The sequence below is a fragment of the Bos indicus genome, chromosome 1 (genome assembly GCF_029378745.1).
Source record: "Bos indicus isolate NIAB-ARS_2022 breed Sahiwal x Tharparkar chromosome 1, NIAB-ARS_B.indTharparkar_mat_pri_1.0, whole genome shotgun sequence".
Taxonomy (NCBI): domain Eukaryota; kingdom Metazoa; phylum Chordata; class Mammalia; order Artiodactyla; family Bovidae; genus Bos; species Bos indicus.
In genome coordinates, this window is record NC_091760.1 from 56,771,027 (window position 1) to 56,789,011 (window position 17,985).

At 42.7% G+C, this 17,985-nt stretch overlaps 1 protein-coding gene across 1 annotated transcript in view; it reads left to right on the plus strand.

The window, feature by feature from the left end:
• NECTIN3 (nectin cell adhesion molecule 3) overlaps positions 1 to 17,985 on the plus strand; it is a 196,160-nt gene that overhangs the window by 149,019 nt on the left and 29,156 nt on the right. The window lies entirely within an intron of this gene.

Here is a 17,985-nt window from a genome sequence, read left to right on the forward strand (position 1 = left end):
GCAACTCAATGGACATGAATTTGAGCGAACTTTGGAACACAGTAGAGGACAAAGGAGCCTGACATGCTGCAATCCATGTGGTCACAGAGCTGGATATGACTTAGTGACTGAACAACAACAACAAGAGAATGTGGGATTCTCTCGTGGGGAAGGGTACTCTCCTACTCCATTTGTGGTACTTTCATCATTGCTGAGCATTGGTGATACCGAAGCTCCTCGTTACGATAGTCCTGGCAAATAATGAGGCCATGCCTCATTAGCATCACCTTGATACATGGTATTGCCTTTTTAGTTAGTTTTCAGGCCTCACATAATATAGAATTATGTCGTGATTGATATGTCCATACCCCTAAGCCCTTTAATTCTTTGCTCCTCTATATTCCAGGACATTCTGGCATTCCAACTTCACTTAGTAGATGGACCATTGCTTTTTCATGCTTCTAGGTACCATGCTAGACATCATTTCCTAGGGTTCTTGACAGGTTGTAAATCCTGTATCTTTGAAGTATGCTCCCAAATCAATAAACTCTCCCTCATCTGATCTTATGCTCCAGCCCTGCTCAGTCACACAGCCTCAGAACCCAGTCCAACTGGTACTGCCTTGCATCTGCCAGTGAATGTTGGCTAGGCCTTGCAGCTTCTTTGGAGTGAAGTCCCTTTATTCCTTATCAGGCCCAGCATTTCCCAGGGTGATTATGCTGTGACTTAATCCTACTTAGAAGCCTAGTAGCCAGGAGGAGAGGTGTGGGTAGATCTTGAGTAGAGCATATGCTATCTTGAAGGTGGAGGTGACGTCTATATTGATTCCAAGCAAGAGGGAAGTGCTAGCAGAGAATTCAGGGGAGTTGCAAAGAGTCAGACGTGACTAAGCCACTAAGCACAGCAGCACAGAGGACAAAGATTAGTCCCAATTTGCCCAGGACTATCGAACTTTTAGCACAGAAAGTCCCACCGCCCAGGAAACCACTCAGTCACTGAAAATCAGGACAGTTGGTCATCCCAGGATTCTGGAGATTCAACATTTTCAGGGGAATCTTCCAAGATATTCCCATCCCAAGTGTCAGCGTCTCCTTTCCCCCAACTAGTAACAGGTCTGCTTGGTGAGGTGTTTAACCGTTTCTGGAGATCAGCACTAGGTCTACTCCTGAGTTTGGCCTCAGCTGCAAGATATGCAAGCCTATTAACTTAAGGGAGATCCTCTGATTTTTATATTTGACTTTTCTATGGCCTAATAATTGCCTGCAGCTTTTCATTATGCTTTGTGTATCAGTGAAAGTATTAGCTTCTCAGTCATGTACAACTCTTCCCAACCCCATGGACTGTAGCCCACCAGGTTCCTCTGTCCATGGAGTTCTCCAGGCCAGAATGCTAGAGTGGGTTGCCACTCACTTTTCCAGGGGGTCTTCCCAACCCAGAGATCAAACCCAGGTCTCCTACATTGTAGACAGATTCTTTACCACCTGAACCACCAGGGATGCGCTGGTGTATATCAGTGGCACTTAGCAAAATTCACACAATCCCATTGTCCTTATAATTCCTACATGTTCCTTAGGACTGTCCCCTTGGGCCAGAGGGTGCCCGTGTTCCCTCTATCACCAGCTGGGTTCTCATTGCCTGGCATGTGACTAGGGATTTGGCCCCCAAATCCTGTGTTATTGATATACTTTGAGGACCACCCCTGGATGCACTGTTGTAGGTTGGCTTCTCTGGAAGCAGATGATGAGACAGGATTTGAGTGTACGGGCGTTTTTTTTTTTTTTTCTTTGTTTTTTTTTTTTTTTTTTTTGAGACAAACACCTGTGGAAGGTAAGGGGCTGAAGCAAAATAGGGCAGAAAGACATTAGAACTGTGAGGAAGGTCTGTGAAGCATCGATCCATCCACAGGGAGGTTTGTAGCACGCATGTCCCACGTTGAGCTGAAATGGCTCCTGTCCATGCCCTGCCCCCCTCATTGGATGTAGGCTGCCCAGAAATGGCATGTTCTTGGGTGCAGAGGCCCTTTGCAACAGGATCAAGCCGGGAGCTGAAAGCTGGGGCAAGTCCTTTTCTGAAAGGGGATGTGGGCAGTGCCTTTCCACTGACTACACCAAGAGAGAAACTGAAGTAAGCTGATTACTTTCATTAGATTGGTTACTGTTAATTTATTCTTGGACTAGGGAGTCTTTGTAAGTGGCAAGATAATGTTTAATTATCATACTTTCTCTATATATTCTGCCCCTATCTCCTTCCCCTTTCAAGGGAGTACTTTCTTCATCTCAGGAGAGGTTTTATTCTTTTCTGTGTTTTTTCCCAGAAGCCTAAACCCATTGTTCTGAGAACAGAGTTTGAAGAGAAAGGCAATTTCTCTCAAACTAAAAAAAGATGCTCTAGGATGGTTGGTGTCAAGAGATACAGAGTTTCGGGTGTTTCTGTGTATTTAGAAGAGCCTCAGAGAAGGCAATGGCAACCCATTCCAGTACTCTTGCCTGGCAAATCCCATGGATGGAGGAGCCTGGTAGGCTGCAGTCCATGGGGTTGTTAAGAGTCAGACACGACTGAGCGACTTCACTTTCACTTTTCACTTTCATACATTGGAGAAGGAAATGGCAACCCACTCCAGTGTTCTTGCCTGGAGAATCTCAGGGACGGGGGAGCCTGGTAGGCTGCCGTCTATGGCGTTGCACAGAGTCGGACATGACTGAAGCGACTTAGCAGCAGCAGCAGCTGCAGCAGCAGAGGGAACAATTCCCCAGTAAATATGGGCGGTGAGACTCTTCATTGTCCTAGTCTCAGCTGAGAAGAGCAGTAGGGTGGTGAACCTGAAGAGACACCACCCCTCCTCACCACTGTGTCAGACCCCAGGACTTTGAAATAATCTTGAAACAAATAAGAAAAGAATGTTACAAAAATAGCTTTGAATTTCCAGTCTCACCTGTTGGAGTAGAAACATGGTTTTAGAAAAGCTGACTAGAAGAAAAGAAAGAGGTGTGATATTGATTGTAGTCTTGATTCTTACCTGATTGATTCTTACCTGCTTCACTCATGTGAAAGACCATCATGTCAGTCTCTCCGTTCCCCAACACTGTTAACTGCTAATGTCCTTTCAGCCTCCCAGTTCCTTCCGCACACACTTTCTATGTCCTTAACCATCTGGACCACATATTACCAGATGGATGCAGAGATGTTGAGCACTTTTGCAAAGCCTTGCTCCAGCTCCTCTTGTCCATCTCTGAACAGGAGCAGGCCCATCCTGTCCTCCACCCCAACTCCACTGGTTTGTTCATTTTTTAAGATCATTTGAGTATAGTTGGTGTGCAGTGTTATGTTAGTTTCTTCTGTACACCAATGTGCATCAGCAATATGTATGCATATATGTCCCCCCTCTTGAGCCTTCTCCCACCCCACCATCCCATCCTTCTGGGTCATCACAGAGCACTGAGCTGAGCTCCCCGTGTTATACAGCAGCTTCCCACTAGCTATCTGTTTTACACATTCTTGTTCCGTCGCTCAGTTATGTCTGACTCTGCGACCCCATGGACTGCAGCACACCATGTTACCCTGTCCTTCACTATCTCCCAGAGTTCGCTCAAACTCATGTCCATTGAATCGGTGTTGTCATCCAACCATCTCATCCTGTGCCGTCCCCTTCTCCTGCCTTCGGTCTTTCCCAGCATCAGGGTCTTTTCCAATGAGCCAGCTCTGGGCACATAGCAGTGTATGTCTGTCAATGCTCTTCTCCCAGTTCATTCCAACCTCGTCCCCTCCACCACAGTAACACGTCTGTTCTCTGTGTCTGTGTCTCTATTCCTGCCATTGGTTTAGTCTTGCATTGATCTCAACTCAACTCTAGTCCTACCAGTATTTCTTTATAAGAGCACTTTAGCGAAAACTTGACTCCACCCATTTCTTGTTTTATCCTCAATTTTTTTTCACTCTCACATTCCCATCCTGTCCTTTGTATCACTCATCTCATATCTTTATTTTTATTCCTTATTTTCAGTTTCCTCATATCTGAGGTTCTTTGAAATTTCTAATTGTAAAACAGTAAATTATATTTGTCATAAGAAACCTCAAAAGACTCTTTTTATAATAAACTTTTAAAGTGAATAGAACATACTAATACTGATTTCTGACCAGTATTAAACTGGATTTTATTTTCAGTAATATCAAGGAGAATTAAAGATAGAAGAGGGGAAGTACATGTTTGAAAACCTCATCAGGAATATCCTGGAAAGAAAAGGTTGAGATTTTTTCGTATAGCAGGTCACTTGTGAAGTGAAGTGTGAAAGTCACTCAGTCATGTCGGACTTTTTGCCACCCCATGAACTATAGCCCCGCAGGCTCCTTTGTCCGTGGGGATTCTCCAGGCAAGGATACTGGAGTGGGTTTCCATGCCTTCCTCCAGGGGATCTTCCCAACACAGGGATCTAACTGAGGTCTCCCGCATTGCAGGTGGATTCTTTACCAACTAACTCACCAGGGAAGCCAAAGAATACTGGAGTGGGTACCCTGTCCCTTCTCCAGGTGATCTTCCCAACCCAGGAATCAAACAGGGTTCTCTTGCATTGCAGGTGGATTTTTACCAACTGAGCTACTGGGGAAGTCCTAGCAGGTCACTTAATGGGTCTCAGTTAGTTTTACATCATGCTTCAAAGATGATTTCCTTCTATAAAGTGTGCAGCCTTCTGCACATTTCATAGAAGGGAACATTCCATTCCCTTCTATAAAACCCAGCCTCATGTTTCAGACAGGGCTGATAAGGAGAGTTAAGAGCAGGGTTTCTGGGGAGAGGGTGTGCATTCCTTGTTTCCTCCTTGGCTCTGACACCTTTGTACAGCTCCCCATAGTTATCACCAAATTCTCCATCTTGGAGCTCTCAGCCATTTTACTCTCAACCCTTCTCAGCTTTCTGTGACATTTATTTATTCATTCATCCATTTATCTGATATGTGTGATTCAGTGCCTACCAAGGTCTGCTGCAGATACTGAGACTATGGCAATGGACAAAACAAACATGGGTGGAGAGGGTAAGAGAGACAGGAAACAGTTTAATAAGTTGTATGTTAGAAAGTGATGCATATGAATGAAAAACAAAGTAGGGAAAGGAGTTAGAAAATGTTGGGGGCATAGGGTTTATAACTTTAGGTAGAGTGTCCAGGGAACGCCTCATTGAGAAGGTGATATTTAGGGGGAAGTGGGAAGGTCTAGGGGATATCATCTGGGGAAAGAACTATCCAGGCAGCGGGAGCAGCAGGTGCAAAGGCCCTGTGGCAGGAGTGTGGCCTACACATTTGAGGACTAGGAGTGAGTAAGTAGAAGATGAAATCTGAGAAGGAAAGGGAGGTAGGCACTGACTGAATCAGGTAATCAGTCCTTTGTGGGGTATTATGAGGACTGTGCTTCTTGTGTGGTTTAGGAGTCATCAGAGAGTTCTCAACAGAGGAGTGATATACGTTGCTTATACATTAAAAGGATCACTCTGGCTGCCATGATGGAAATGTTCAAAGCAGGAGAGGACCCCTGTAGGGTGTCTGATTCAGAGAACAGTTCAAGCATTTAGCCAAGAGGCTGTGGTAGTTAGATCAGGGTTTGGGCAGGAAAAGTGATGTTCATGTTGTAGACATAACCTCCTAAACATCTGTCCTTGCTCGAATCTTCCCTGTGTTCTACAAGGCTGGACCTCTTACTTTCTTTTTTTTTTAAATATATAGTAAAATTTATTATTAACATACATTTCAGTTATATCTTAATTATCTTAATTTCAAATTGGCTAAAGGGTAGTTACAGAATATTAATAAGCTGGAGTGAGCTTTTATTTCCTAGTTGGATATGGTTTTCCTTCCTTCAGCCTGCCCTGCACAATGCTATAACTCTGGTCTTGTCACTCCTTGCTTTAGAAGTTGCTCAGTAGCCTCTCATTGCCTGGAGTAGTCTGCTCTCCGGCTGGATAGTCAGCCTTCCATAATCTGGCCCCAGGTAACCTTTCTTATCTCATCTGCCACTCCCTCTACATACTCCACTGGTATAATAGTTGTCTCTGGGTGACTTTCTGGAGCTTTACACCTACTTCCATAATACTGTGTCTGTGTATGGTCTGACCAGGACACCCTTTTCACCATTTCTCAACCTGCAAAACTCCCATTCATCTCTAGCTTTCCTAGTTAACCCTCCTCCCTTTCCAGGGTGGAATTAATTCTTTCTTGGCCCTTTTTCTGTAAGTTTACTCTTCTCACATCACTTTCTTAACTCAAGAACACCGAAATAACTCCTTGTGTTGGACCAAATCATGGCCTCTGCTTTTTTTTTTTTTTGAGGACTCTAACCCTTTGCAACTTGGAATTCTTCCTGTCTACTTGAGCACCTCCCACCTCCCAGCTGAGCTCTCTATTCTCATCAGCTTCTTTTTCTTTTTTTTTTGCTTTTCTTTTTTTTATATTTTATTATTTATTTATTTATTTATTTATTTTAATTGGACGTTAATTACTTTACAATATTGTATTGGTTTTGCCATACATCAACATGAATCCGCCACAGGTGTACACGTGTTCCCCATCCTGAACTCCCCTACCTCCTCCCTCCCCGTACCATCCCTCTGGGTCATCCCAGTGCACCAGCCCCAAGCAACCAGTATCATGGATCATGATTCGTTTCATATATGATATTATACATGTTTCAGTGCCATTCTCCCAAATCATCCCACCCTCTCCCTCTCCCACAGAGTCCAAAAGACTGTTCTATACATCTGTGTCTCTTTTGCTGTCTCGTATACAGGGTTATCATTACCATCTTTCTAAATTCCATATATATGCGTTAGTATACTGTATTGGTGTTTTCCTTTCTGGCTTACTTCACTCTGTATAATAGGCTCCACCTCATTAGAACTGATTCAAATGTATTCTTTTTAATTGCTGAGTAATACTCCATTGTGTATATGTACCACAGCTTTCTTATCCATTCATCTGCTGATGGACATCTAGGTTGCTTCCATGTCCTGGCTATTATAAACAGTGCTGCGATGAACACTGTGGTACATGTGTCTCTTTCAATTCTGGTTTCCTCGGTGTGTATGCCCAGCAGTGGGATTGTTGGGTCATAAGGCAGTTCTATTTCCTGTTTTTTAAGGAATCTCCACACTGTTCTCCATAGTGGCTGTACTAGTTTGCATTCCCACCAACAGTGTAAGAGGGTTCCCTTTTCTCCACACCCTCTCCAGCATTTATTGCTTGTAGACTTTTGGATCACAGCCATTCTGACTGGCGTGAAATGGTACCTCATTGTGGTTTTGATTTGCATTTCTCTGATAATGAGTGATGTTGAGCCATCTGTATGTCTTCTTTGGAGAAATGTCTATTTAGTTCTTTGGCCCATTTTTTGATTGGGTCGTTTGTTTTTCTGGAATTGAGCAGGAGGAGTTGCTTGTATATTTTTGAGATTAGTTGTTTGTCAGTTGCTTCATTTGCTATTATTTTCTCCCATTCTGAAGGCTGTCTTTTCACCTTGCTTATAGTTTCCTTTGTTGTGCAGAAGCTTTTAAGTTTAATTAGGTCTCATTTGTTTATTTTTGCTTTTATTTCCAATATTCTGGGAGGTGGGTCATTGTTCTCCCATCACACACGACCTGCTGTTCTAACCTCTGCAAGGGGAGCCCACACCCTTTTCTTTGCCTAGATCCTTTCCTCTCCTCCTTTTAAAGCCCATTTCAGGTGCCCTCTTCTGCATGTCTTCCCTGACATGAAGGGAAGTCATGTCATGAAGGACTGTCATGTCAGGGATAGTCCACGTGAGCAGCTCTGTCCCTGGGCCTGACCGTCAGAGCCTGCACCTCCCATGCTGACAAGTTAGCTTACACCACTGTGCACTATTTTCCCATTTGGTTTGGGTACTTCCAGGAGTTCATAAGCTCTATAAAGGCAGGGACTTGATGTAACTTTTTGGGGTTTTTTATGCTTTCTCCACCCCCTCCAACATCTATGAGGCATGTAATGTGTCTTGGGCAGATATTTACTGGATTGAACAAAATGTAACCTACACTCTTCAAAACTAGGGTAGCTCTTTCAAAAAAGTCTTTCATAGTGATCTGGCAAACTGTCTTTATGTTTTTAACACATAAAGACATGTGGGAAATCATGGTGATGCTGATCACCATCTACATTCCTTCCCTCTGTTCCTAACTACTTTATCCTAAGGTGTATTTCCTGGAGTGGTGACTCGCTTGCTCGAATGTCTCCCTCCCAACACAGTACTGGGGATTTCTCATAGAACTCTTTTCTAATACCCATCTCCACCAGCCTGCTTACAGGGCACTCTCCCAATAGGCTGCTTCCCCTCCATCTTTTCTCCAGTCTCCTGACCCCTTCCCACTCTGCCTACCCTTTCCCTCCATTGTGAGGATTATTTGCAGATATCACTTCAAGGGTGAATCTCATCAGAACCTGCTGAGCAGCATATTTATATGGTCACCAGATTTTTCTTACCAACTGTGGATGTTTTTGCAAACTCCCTATTACCTCCTAATTGAAACGGCCGCTTGGTTCCATTTCTCTTGTTAAAGACAGATTAAGAAAATCAGTTCAATACCTTGACCATTTCAAAGTCATCATTAATCTCATGCTCTTGATTTACAAGCTGGCCTTAAAAAAATGCATCCCTACAAATCCTTCTGCTTTTTAGCCTCCTCTGACTAGTGTCACAACACATTTCATTTTGGTTGCTAGTTCATTCCATTTAGCCTACTTTAATAGTTGTGGTTTTTGTTCATTCCCCACCAGGCCTCTACAAATACATTTTTTTCCCCGTTCATCCATAAATCTCTTGCAATTTATCATTTGAAGCATCCAGTCGTTCATGAACATGCATGGTGAGAACAAAATGCAATATTCGTTTGGGGGTGTCCTCAAAGGCTCTCTGCTTGTTTTTTCAGATGACATCCCTGGCCCTATGCCATCTCAGCCTGCCAGTCCCCATAGCCAAGACCTCACAGCCCCATCCAGAGGCAAAGTCTGGCCTCAGTCCTAGGCGTCACCACAAGAATGCATGGAGTCTCTTGAGGATCTCCATGCCCAGCTCAGTCCTTACTCATGAGCTCTAGAAACCTGGCCTCTTGTCTTGATGTCTAGGCTTAAAGATCTGACCTAATTTGTCCAGATCATCAGATCATCCAGGGTCACCTTACCTTTTCAGGTCCTTCCCCAAACCACACTTAAGGGCTGGGGTCTGTCTTTGCCTGTTGCGACACCTTTGTCTAGCCTTTTGTTCGGGCTGACAATGTGTTTAGCTCTCCATGCCCCTTCAAGGTCAGGGAAACCCAGCAGGGATCACCCAAGGAACTTCCAGTGTCAAGTGCCGTCTTAGTGGACCGCAGCAATCCGTCTGCTTGTCACCTTATACTTGGGACACCACGCTCTGCCTTCCTAGCTGGATGATTTTCTGCTGAGTACTACCCGCCAGATGGGCAGGTCTGACCTGTTCCATTTCTAGTGAGCAGCTCTGTCCGACACCCATGGCTGTAAGAGTGTTTAATGGCTTCTGTCATTCCAGCATCCTCCCGAGGCTTTCCTCTCAGGAACATCCTCAGTAAGACAAGCTATTCACTGCTTGTCTCAATACCTTTGTATCCTAAGATTCTTTTCTGTTACCCAGCACCTCCTTTCCCAGTGTCCAGAGTCCTCCTGCTATAGCAGCTCTGACAGGACTATCCCTCAGGGTCGGATCCAGCCTTGAGAAGTGGCCCCTTCTCAGCTCCATCCCCTTTTCCTCCCTTTTCTGCAGCCTGTGCTCTAGTGTGTTGATTCCACAGGCATAGCCTCAGAGACTGGTGAGTTCTTCTTGAAACCCTACAGTAAGAATATCATAGTTATCACCAAGCAGTTGCATTTGTGAAAATTAAGGATGGTCTGTAGACATTGTGAAGAAAATGTGCTATACACACAATGATGTTTTTACCTAGAGAAATGAAGCCTCTTAAAAACTATGAGGCTTGAAACAGCAATGAAGTGGCTGTTTTTCAGTGCTTATAGCAATAAAGAACTTTTAAGTCATACTATTCAGTATTGAAAACAAGATAACAAAATAATACTCTCTTACACTTCCTCTAGAAATAAAAACTAATACATCTTTCTAAAAAGAAAGTCCATATACTCAGTAATTTCCCACTTAGCAATCTACTGTATGGATATAGTAAAACAATCAGACAAAGATTCTTGTATCAAGATGTTTATTAAATTATTATTTGAAAAAGCAAAAGTTTGGAAAAATTAAAAAACTCATTAATAGAGAAAAGTTAATATATAATGGTACATTTATTCTATGGAACAATATGCAGCCATTGAAATGTTTTCAAGGAATATTTTACATGATGGACAATATTAATGATATATAAATTGAAAGCAGTATAATTCAAAATACTATATTCTGTAATCTCAGTTATGTCACAAGTGGTAAGGCATGCAAATGTGCTTGTGTATGCGTATTGTATAAATAACACTGAGATAAATACATTAAAACATTAACAGCACCCCTTTATGAGGTTAAAATAGATTTTTATATTTATGTTTTTGTGTTTTGTCAGAGATCCTACATTTCAGTAAATACGTATTAGTTTTATAATCACAAAACAATATTGAAAACACATAGGTAGTCAGACTTGAGTTTAAGTGAAACATTTCTATCAACCTGAGCTGCCTCCTGGATCTCCCTGCTTGTCCAGAGGAGGGACATTCAAGCAACAGTGATGTGCATGTCATAGAGTTTGCCTGTTATACTGCTTGAGAAATTACATACTTTCAGCTTCTGAGCTGACATCTACAACTCATACTTTCTCATGTTCAAGAGGAACAGTTAAGGAGTGGGGCTCGACAATCATAATGGCATAAATTTGTGTTTGTTGAGACGAACCCCATTCGGCACAAAAGCTGGAACTTAAACTGAGCTGCGAACTGACCTCTGTGTCCTGGGGGCTCTGCCAGAGCCACAGGGAGGGGTGTGTGCAGGTTAGCTTAGTGCGGGGCTCCTCTCCAGATCAAAAAGTCAGCATCAGCTCTGGGGAGTTCACTGAAGGAAGTGCTAATACACTCAGAACATACATAGGAAGACTGAAAGTAATTTTGAATTCCTAGAACAATGGGTGTCTTCTATTTAAAAAAAAAAAATTTCCCCCCTGAAACAGATTTTGAGTAACTTCCTAGAGAAACTTCCCACAAGTCATTTGTATGAGGAGGGAGAGGCTGGGATCCGGTGGAGACGTCAGGCAGTAAGGACAGACGCAAACATCAGCGGCCTTCCACCGCCCACCTGTGGCTTTGTGGTTTTGTAAAACCCCCACCTTCCTCCTGCTGCAGCAGACCTGCCCATGTGGGGGCGGATTTTGTGTGCTCCTCACCTTTCCCTCCCAGCATCTAGTGGGCAGGACGGGGCTCTGCCCCAGCCTCCTGCACAGACTTGGCTTGAGCTCAGCCAGACACCCCTTCTTAGATCACCAAGTCACCCAGCTCTGACTTATGCATTCCTTATGATAAAGGCTGTATTTGCCTAACCTCAAACAAGAACATGTGGGATAATGGACACATTCCTCCAAGTTGTCTTAGAAAAGTCTTTCCAAAGTAAACATTAGATCATCTCTAGTTATATTTAGCAAAAAGCCTCTTTTGAAGAAAAAAAAATGCATGAAACTGAGCTGTCCCAGCACATTTTGGTTTTTTATGGTCACTGTACTTCTGGCTTCAGGTATCTTGAGGGAGCTCTGGAGTGGGTTGCTATACCTCCTCCTCAGGAGGATCTTCTACCCCACCCAGGGATGGAATCCCAGTCTCTTATGTCTCCTCCATTGGCAGGTGGGTCCTTTACCACCTGCACCACTTGGGGAGCCCCGCATAGCTTGATGTATGTGTGTGTGTGTATGTGTGTGTGTGTGTGCACATGTTTGTTTAGTTGCTCAGTAGAGTTCAACTCTTTAGCCCGCCAGGCTCCTCTGTCCGTGGGGATTCTCCAGGCAAGAATACTAAGCTTTCAAACAGTCTAGATATCTGATAAGCAGTATAAAAATCAGATCCGTCCTCTCCTATTTTGCTGTGATAGTTTCATTTTTTCAAAGGTCAACAAAAGACAGAAACAATTTACCTCAGATTACAAATTATTTGCCCAGTAATTATCTGAATAATCACTTCTGATGGGAGTGTAGGCAGGCAGGGAGGGAGGAACTTCAGGGGGCTTCTTATAGGCCCTAGAGCCACACTGGGTGGGTGAGCACTCCTTCTGTATAAAGTCAGATATACTGCCAATAAAGATCTCTTTTGTTGAAGTGGGAACTCTCATGAGCCCTGGGAGACTGCTAATGCCTCATAGGTGTTGTGATGTGACCCAGGATCTGAAATAGGATGAGAGCCTGGGATTTTTTCTGAGGGAAGAAAGAGAAAAAATTCAGGATGTTCTTTTAAGGACCCTTTATTTTAGGAGAGCCAAACTGAATGAGATGAACTGCCACTTCTGCCCTCTTTGGCTAATGCTGACGTTAAATCTTCAGCTGGTCCATAGAGCACAGAACTGTCACACCAATTTAGGCTTCAGAGTGTAGCCTGGCAGCTGCACTTTGTGCAGTGGTTGTGTTCCCAACCTGGGGCGCCATCATATCCTGGTCAAAGAGGAGAAGAGCATAAGAGTATTCAAGAAGACTGACATCACTCCAATGTAACTGACATCACTCCAATGTGAATTCACCCAAAAGACTTGTCCTGTCCTTGGAGAACAGCAGTGGCACCTTTCTCTTTGCAAAGGGGACCATTGCTATTATTCAGGGTTGTAGAAAATTTTATTTAATACAATTAAATATGGTGTTTTATAAAGATGAAAAGCAAAAAGTAAGTTTGTATAGAGCTATTGTGATAGAATGGCCTTGAAATGTATTAATGGACTCATCATTGAAGAAGAGGAGACAGTAAGGATGTCTTAGTTCCATTTTTATTATTCAATTCTTTCCCACAGAGATTCAGATAAACTTGTTTCTTTCTCCCTAATCATCTCCATGAGTGGAAAAGGATTTCTTCACAGAATTTTAATGCAGGAAGAAACCCTAGAGAATGTCAAGCCTGAGGGCAGATTTACCAGAAGAAAAAACCAAAAAAAATTTTTTCAGACGTTCAAAAGAAACTTAGAGCTGGCTCCACCTCCTGGGAGAGACTTATAAAGGTCATTGATCCCTCATTTGAAGTATAGTGTCATCTGGGAAGACTTGACGAGGCAGGAAGGAAGAGAACCAGATTTACCTATTTTTAGTATAAAACAATGGAAAAGAAATTATTTTACTAAGTGATCGAGAGAAAAAAAAATCTTTGAATGTAATAGATGCAAGCCATGAAATATAAGTTTTTAAACAACACTTGGTAATAATAATCAGATCAGATCAGATAAGATCGGTCGCTCAGTCGTGTCCGACTCTTTTCGACCCCATGAATCGCAGCACGCCAGGCCTCACTGTCCATCACCAACTCCCGGAGTTCACTCAGACTCATGTCCATTGAGTCAGTGATGCCATCCAGCCATCTCATCCTCTGTTGTCCCCTTCTCCTCTTGCCCCCAATCCCTCCCAGCATCAGAGTCTTTTCCAATGAGTCAACTCTTCCCATGAGGTGGCCAAAGTACTGGAGTTTCAGCTTCAGCATCATTCCTTCCAAAGAAATCCCAGGGCTGATCTCCTTCAGAATGGACTGGTTGGATCTCCTTGCAGTCCAAGGGACTCTCAAGAGTCTTCTCCAACACCACAGTTCAAAAGCATCAATTCTTCAGTGCTCAGCCTTCTTCACAGTCCAACTCTCACATCCATACATGACCACAGGAAAAAAACATAGCCTTGACTAGACAAAACTTTGTTGGCAAAGTAATGTCTCTGCTTTTGAATATGCCATCTAGGTTGCTAGGTAATAATAATACTGATAGTTAACCCTTATCTAGCACTTCCCAGGCCCCAGGTATTGCTCAGCGTGCTTTATGTTAACTCATTTAGTCCTTATGAGGATCCTGTCATTATCCACGCTTTACAGATAAGGACACTGGGAAACAGCAATGAAATAACTTGTCCAAATATTTCTAAGTAAAAAATGCTACAGTTGGTCTTTATAGCTTGGCAGTCTGGCTTCAGGAACTGCACTCTTCACGACTTACACACACTGCCTTGAATTGATGGTAACTCTGTTATGGAAAAATCTCAGTAAAGGACTAGAACAAGCATTTAGTGAGCCGTGCTTAATTATTTGGTCGGTTCTCATAACAATTCACGGGGAAGGCAATGGCATCCCACTCCAGTACTCTTGCCTGGAAAATCCCATGGACTGAGGAGCCTGGTGGGCTGCAGTCCATGGGGTCTAGAAGAGTCAGACATGACTGAGTGACTTCCCTTTCACTTTTCACTTTCCTGATTGGAGAAGGAAATGGCAACCCACTCCAGTGTTCTTGCCTGGAGAATCCCAGGGACGGGGGAGCCTGGTGGTCTGCCATCTATGGGGTCGTACAGAGTTGGACACGACTGAAGCGACTTAGCAGCAGCAGCAGCAGCATAACAATTCAAAGAAATGTGTTACTTAAGAAAATCTCAGTAAAAGACTTGAGAGAATTTATCCAGCATCTATTGTGTGCCAGTTATTGAGTCAATTCTCATGAAATGTGAGGGGTAGTTTTTCTTATCCCTGTTTTACAAATTAGGAAACAGATTCAGAGAGTTGAAGTAACGTGCCCAAGTTATAGCTGGTCAAGAAAAAGAGCAGACATTCAAAACGTGTCTGATTTCAAATTTGTATTCCTTCCACTAAGAAGTATGGACAAACTAATATTTGAAATTGTTTTCCTCACAGATTTTTGGTTTTAAAAATACTTAATTATATACAAAACAGAAATAGACCCAGAGATAGAAAACAAACTTATGGTTACCAAAGGGGAAAAGGAGGTGGATGGATAAATCAGGAATTTGGGATTGACACAAACACACTATTATATTCATGCGTGTGTGCTCAGTCGCTCATCATGTCTGACTCTTTGCAACTCCATGGACTGTAGCCCACCAGGCTCCTCTGTCCATGGGATTTTCCAGGCACGAATACTAGAGAGGGTAGCTATGCGCTCCTCCAGGGGATCTTCCCGACCCAGGGATCAAACCCACCTCTCCTGCATTGGCCAGGAGATTCTTTACTACTGAGTCACCTGGGAAACCCACACACTACTATATATAAAACAGACACCCAACAGGACCTACTATATAGCACATGGAACTTTATTTCAATATCTTGTAATAAGCTATAATAGAAAAGAATCTGAAAAAGAACTTCGCTGCATACCTGAAAATAATACAATGTTGTGAATTAACTATAATAAAAAAAGACACAGTTTACAAAATAAAACAAAAAATACATAATTATTAAATTTACCAAATGAGATTTTTATTGAGCAATATAACAATGGTCAGTTCAGTTCAGTTCAGTGGCTCAGTCGACTCCAACTCTTTGCGACCCTATGAATTGCAGCACGCCAGGCCTCCCTGTCCATCACCAAATTCCGGAGTTTACCCAAACTCATGTCCATCAAGTCGGTGATGCCATCCAGCCATCTCATCCTCTGTCGTCCCCTTCTCCTCCTGCCCCCAATCCCTCCCAGGATCAGGGTCTTTCCTAATGGTCAGTTAACAGTAATTACTCTGTTTTGACCTAAGATCTTAAGCACCTTCTAGAAAGAGAGACAATAGAAACAGAGCTCAGAGGCTGCCATTTCAAATCAGCCCTTTACCACTAGACTCTGATTAGGGCTTCGAGCTTGATCATGGATGAGCAGAAACTGAGTTACAGACTTTGGCCTTCTCTGCAGACCCCTTTATGCCAAAAAACAGCTGATTTATCCTCCTTCAGATCTGTGTACTGAATGAATTCACCCAGATAAACAGATGGTCTGACCAGAGTGGCATTTCATAGCAACATGTGTTTGTTTGAATAACATGGTCATAAACCTTTCACTCTGGGTCTAAAATTAAATTGTGGCTTTTGGATGTTACCTGGGGCTACGAGAGCATTCAAATGTCAAATTTATGGCTTAGTTTCATCAGTTAGTTCTACATAATTTTCTATAGTCATTTATGAGATGAACTTAAAACATGTATACATTTTGAGTATATGTATGGTGGTGCTGGGGGCTTCCCTCAGTGGCAAAGAATCTGCCTCCAATGCAGGAGCTGCAGGAGACGTGTGTTCAATCCCTGGGTTGGGAAGATCCCCTGGAGGAGGGCATTGCAAACCACTCCAATATTCTTGCTTGGAGATTCCCATGGACAGAGGAGCTTGGTGGGCTACAGTCCATAGGGTCACAACGAGTCAGACATGACTGAATGACTTAGCACGCACACACACAGTGGTGTTGGGGGTACTGGGTGTTGAGATCCAGAATCTATGATTCTGATTACAACTAAACAGATAGGTCCATGCATGGGTTTGTGCTTTAGCAGGTGCAAATTACACCTCACTGCCATTCTAAGCCTAAAGTTTTACCTTCCAACACAACAGCAGGCCAAGACTCTGATATCTACTCTACGATTAAGTTACTGTCACTGTATCTTGAAAAATCAAGAAAAGGGTACAGAAAGAAGTACTCAGTTTTTATAGCGATGTTTCCGTAAATTGTCATCTGATGTTGCAGCTGTGACTTTGTACATTAGTCCTCTCAGGAGGGCCAAGGATGATGTAGGCATCTTTGGATGACATACTTACCAACGGTGGTAATAGGATGAATAAGAAAGATAGAGACTGAGTCTCTGTAATGCAGTTCTGTACTGTTTTCTTCTCATATTTAATATTCACAGAAAATAAGTAAGACTGATTTTTGTCTTATTAGAGTCATACATTGTGATTTGAGGTATTCTAATAAATCCCCTCCTGTGTCTTTATCCAACTACTACCCAGAGAAGGCAATGGCACCCCACTCCAGTACTCTTGCCTGGAAAATCCCATGGATGGAGCGGGCTTGTGGGCTGCAGTCCTTGGGTAGTGAAGAGTCGGACACGACTAAGCAACTTCACTTTCACTTTTCACTTTCATGCACTGGAGAAGGAAATGGCAACCCACTCCAGTGTTCTTGCCTGGGGAATCCCAGGGATGGGGGAGCCCCATGGGCTGCCATCTATGGGGTCCCACAGAGTCGGACACGACTGAAGCGACTTAGCAGCAGCAGCAGCAGCAGCAGCACCCACAAGAATAAAAGAAATGGCCATTATTATTATAAAGGTGTGATGGCATTATGGAGATTATTTTCTTATTCCTGTTCACTATTGTGTTATAATTTTAAAGTAAACATTTAATTTTGAGATAATTATAGATTCACATGTAGTTGGAAGAAACAACATAGAGGGTCCCCTGTATATTTTTCACCTAGTTTTCCCTAGTGATAAAATCTTGAAAAAAAAAAAAAAAAACTATAGTAAAATGTCACTAATAAGAAATTGACTTTGGTACAGTTAATGGGCATTATTCATATTTCACTAGTTTTACATGCACTCATTATGGTGCCTGCAGGCGTGTGTGTGTGTGTGCATTTAGTTCTACACAATTTTACCATGTGTATGGATTTGTATTACCACCACTATAGTTAAGATACAAAACAATTCCACATAAGGATCTCTCTAATGTCCTCTTATAGCCCTAGCCAAACCCTCCCTCTTTCTCCTCCCTAAACCCTCATAACCACTAACCTGTTCTCCATCTCTATACTTTTGTCATTTCAAGAGTGCTCTATAAATGGAATCGTATCATACAGTATGTAACCTTTTGAGACTGGCTTTTAAACGCACCATAATTCCCTTGAGATTTCTCCAAGTTGTATTTCATGGTGTAGATGTACTACACTTTTGGGGTCATTCATTCCATTGAAGGATAAATGGTTAGACAAACTGATTTTTCTTTTCCAGTTTGGGGTTATTATGAATAAATCTATTAAGAACATATATATAAGGCTTTTTGGGTGAACACAATTTTTCATTTTTCTGAG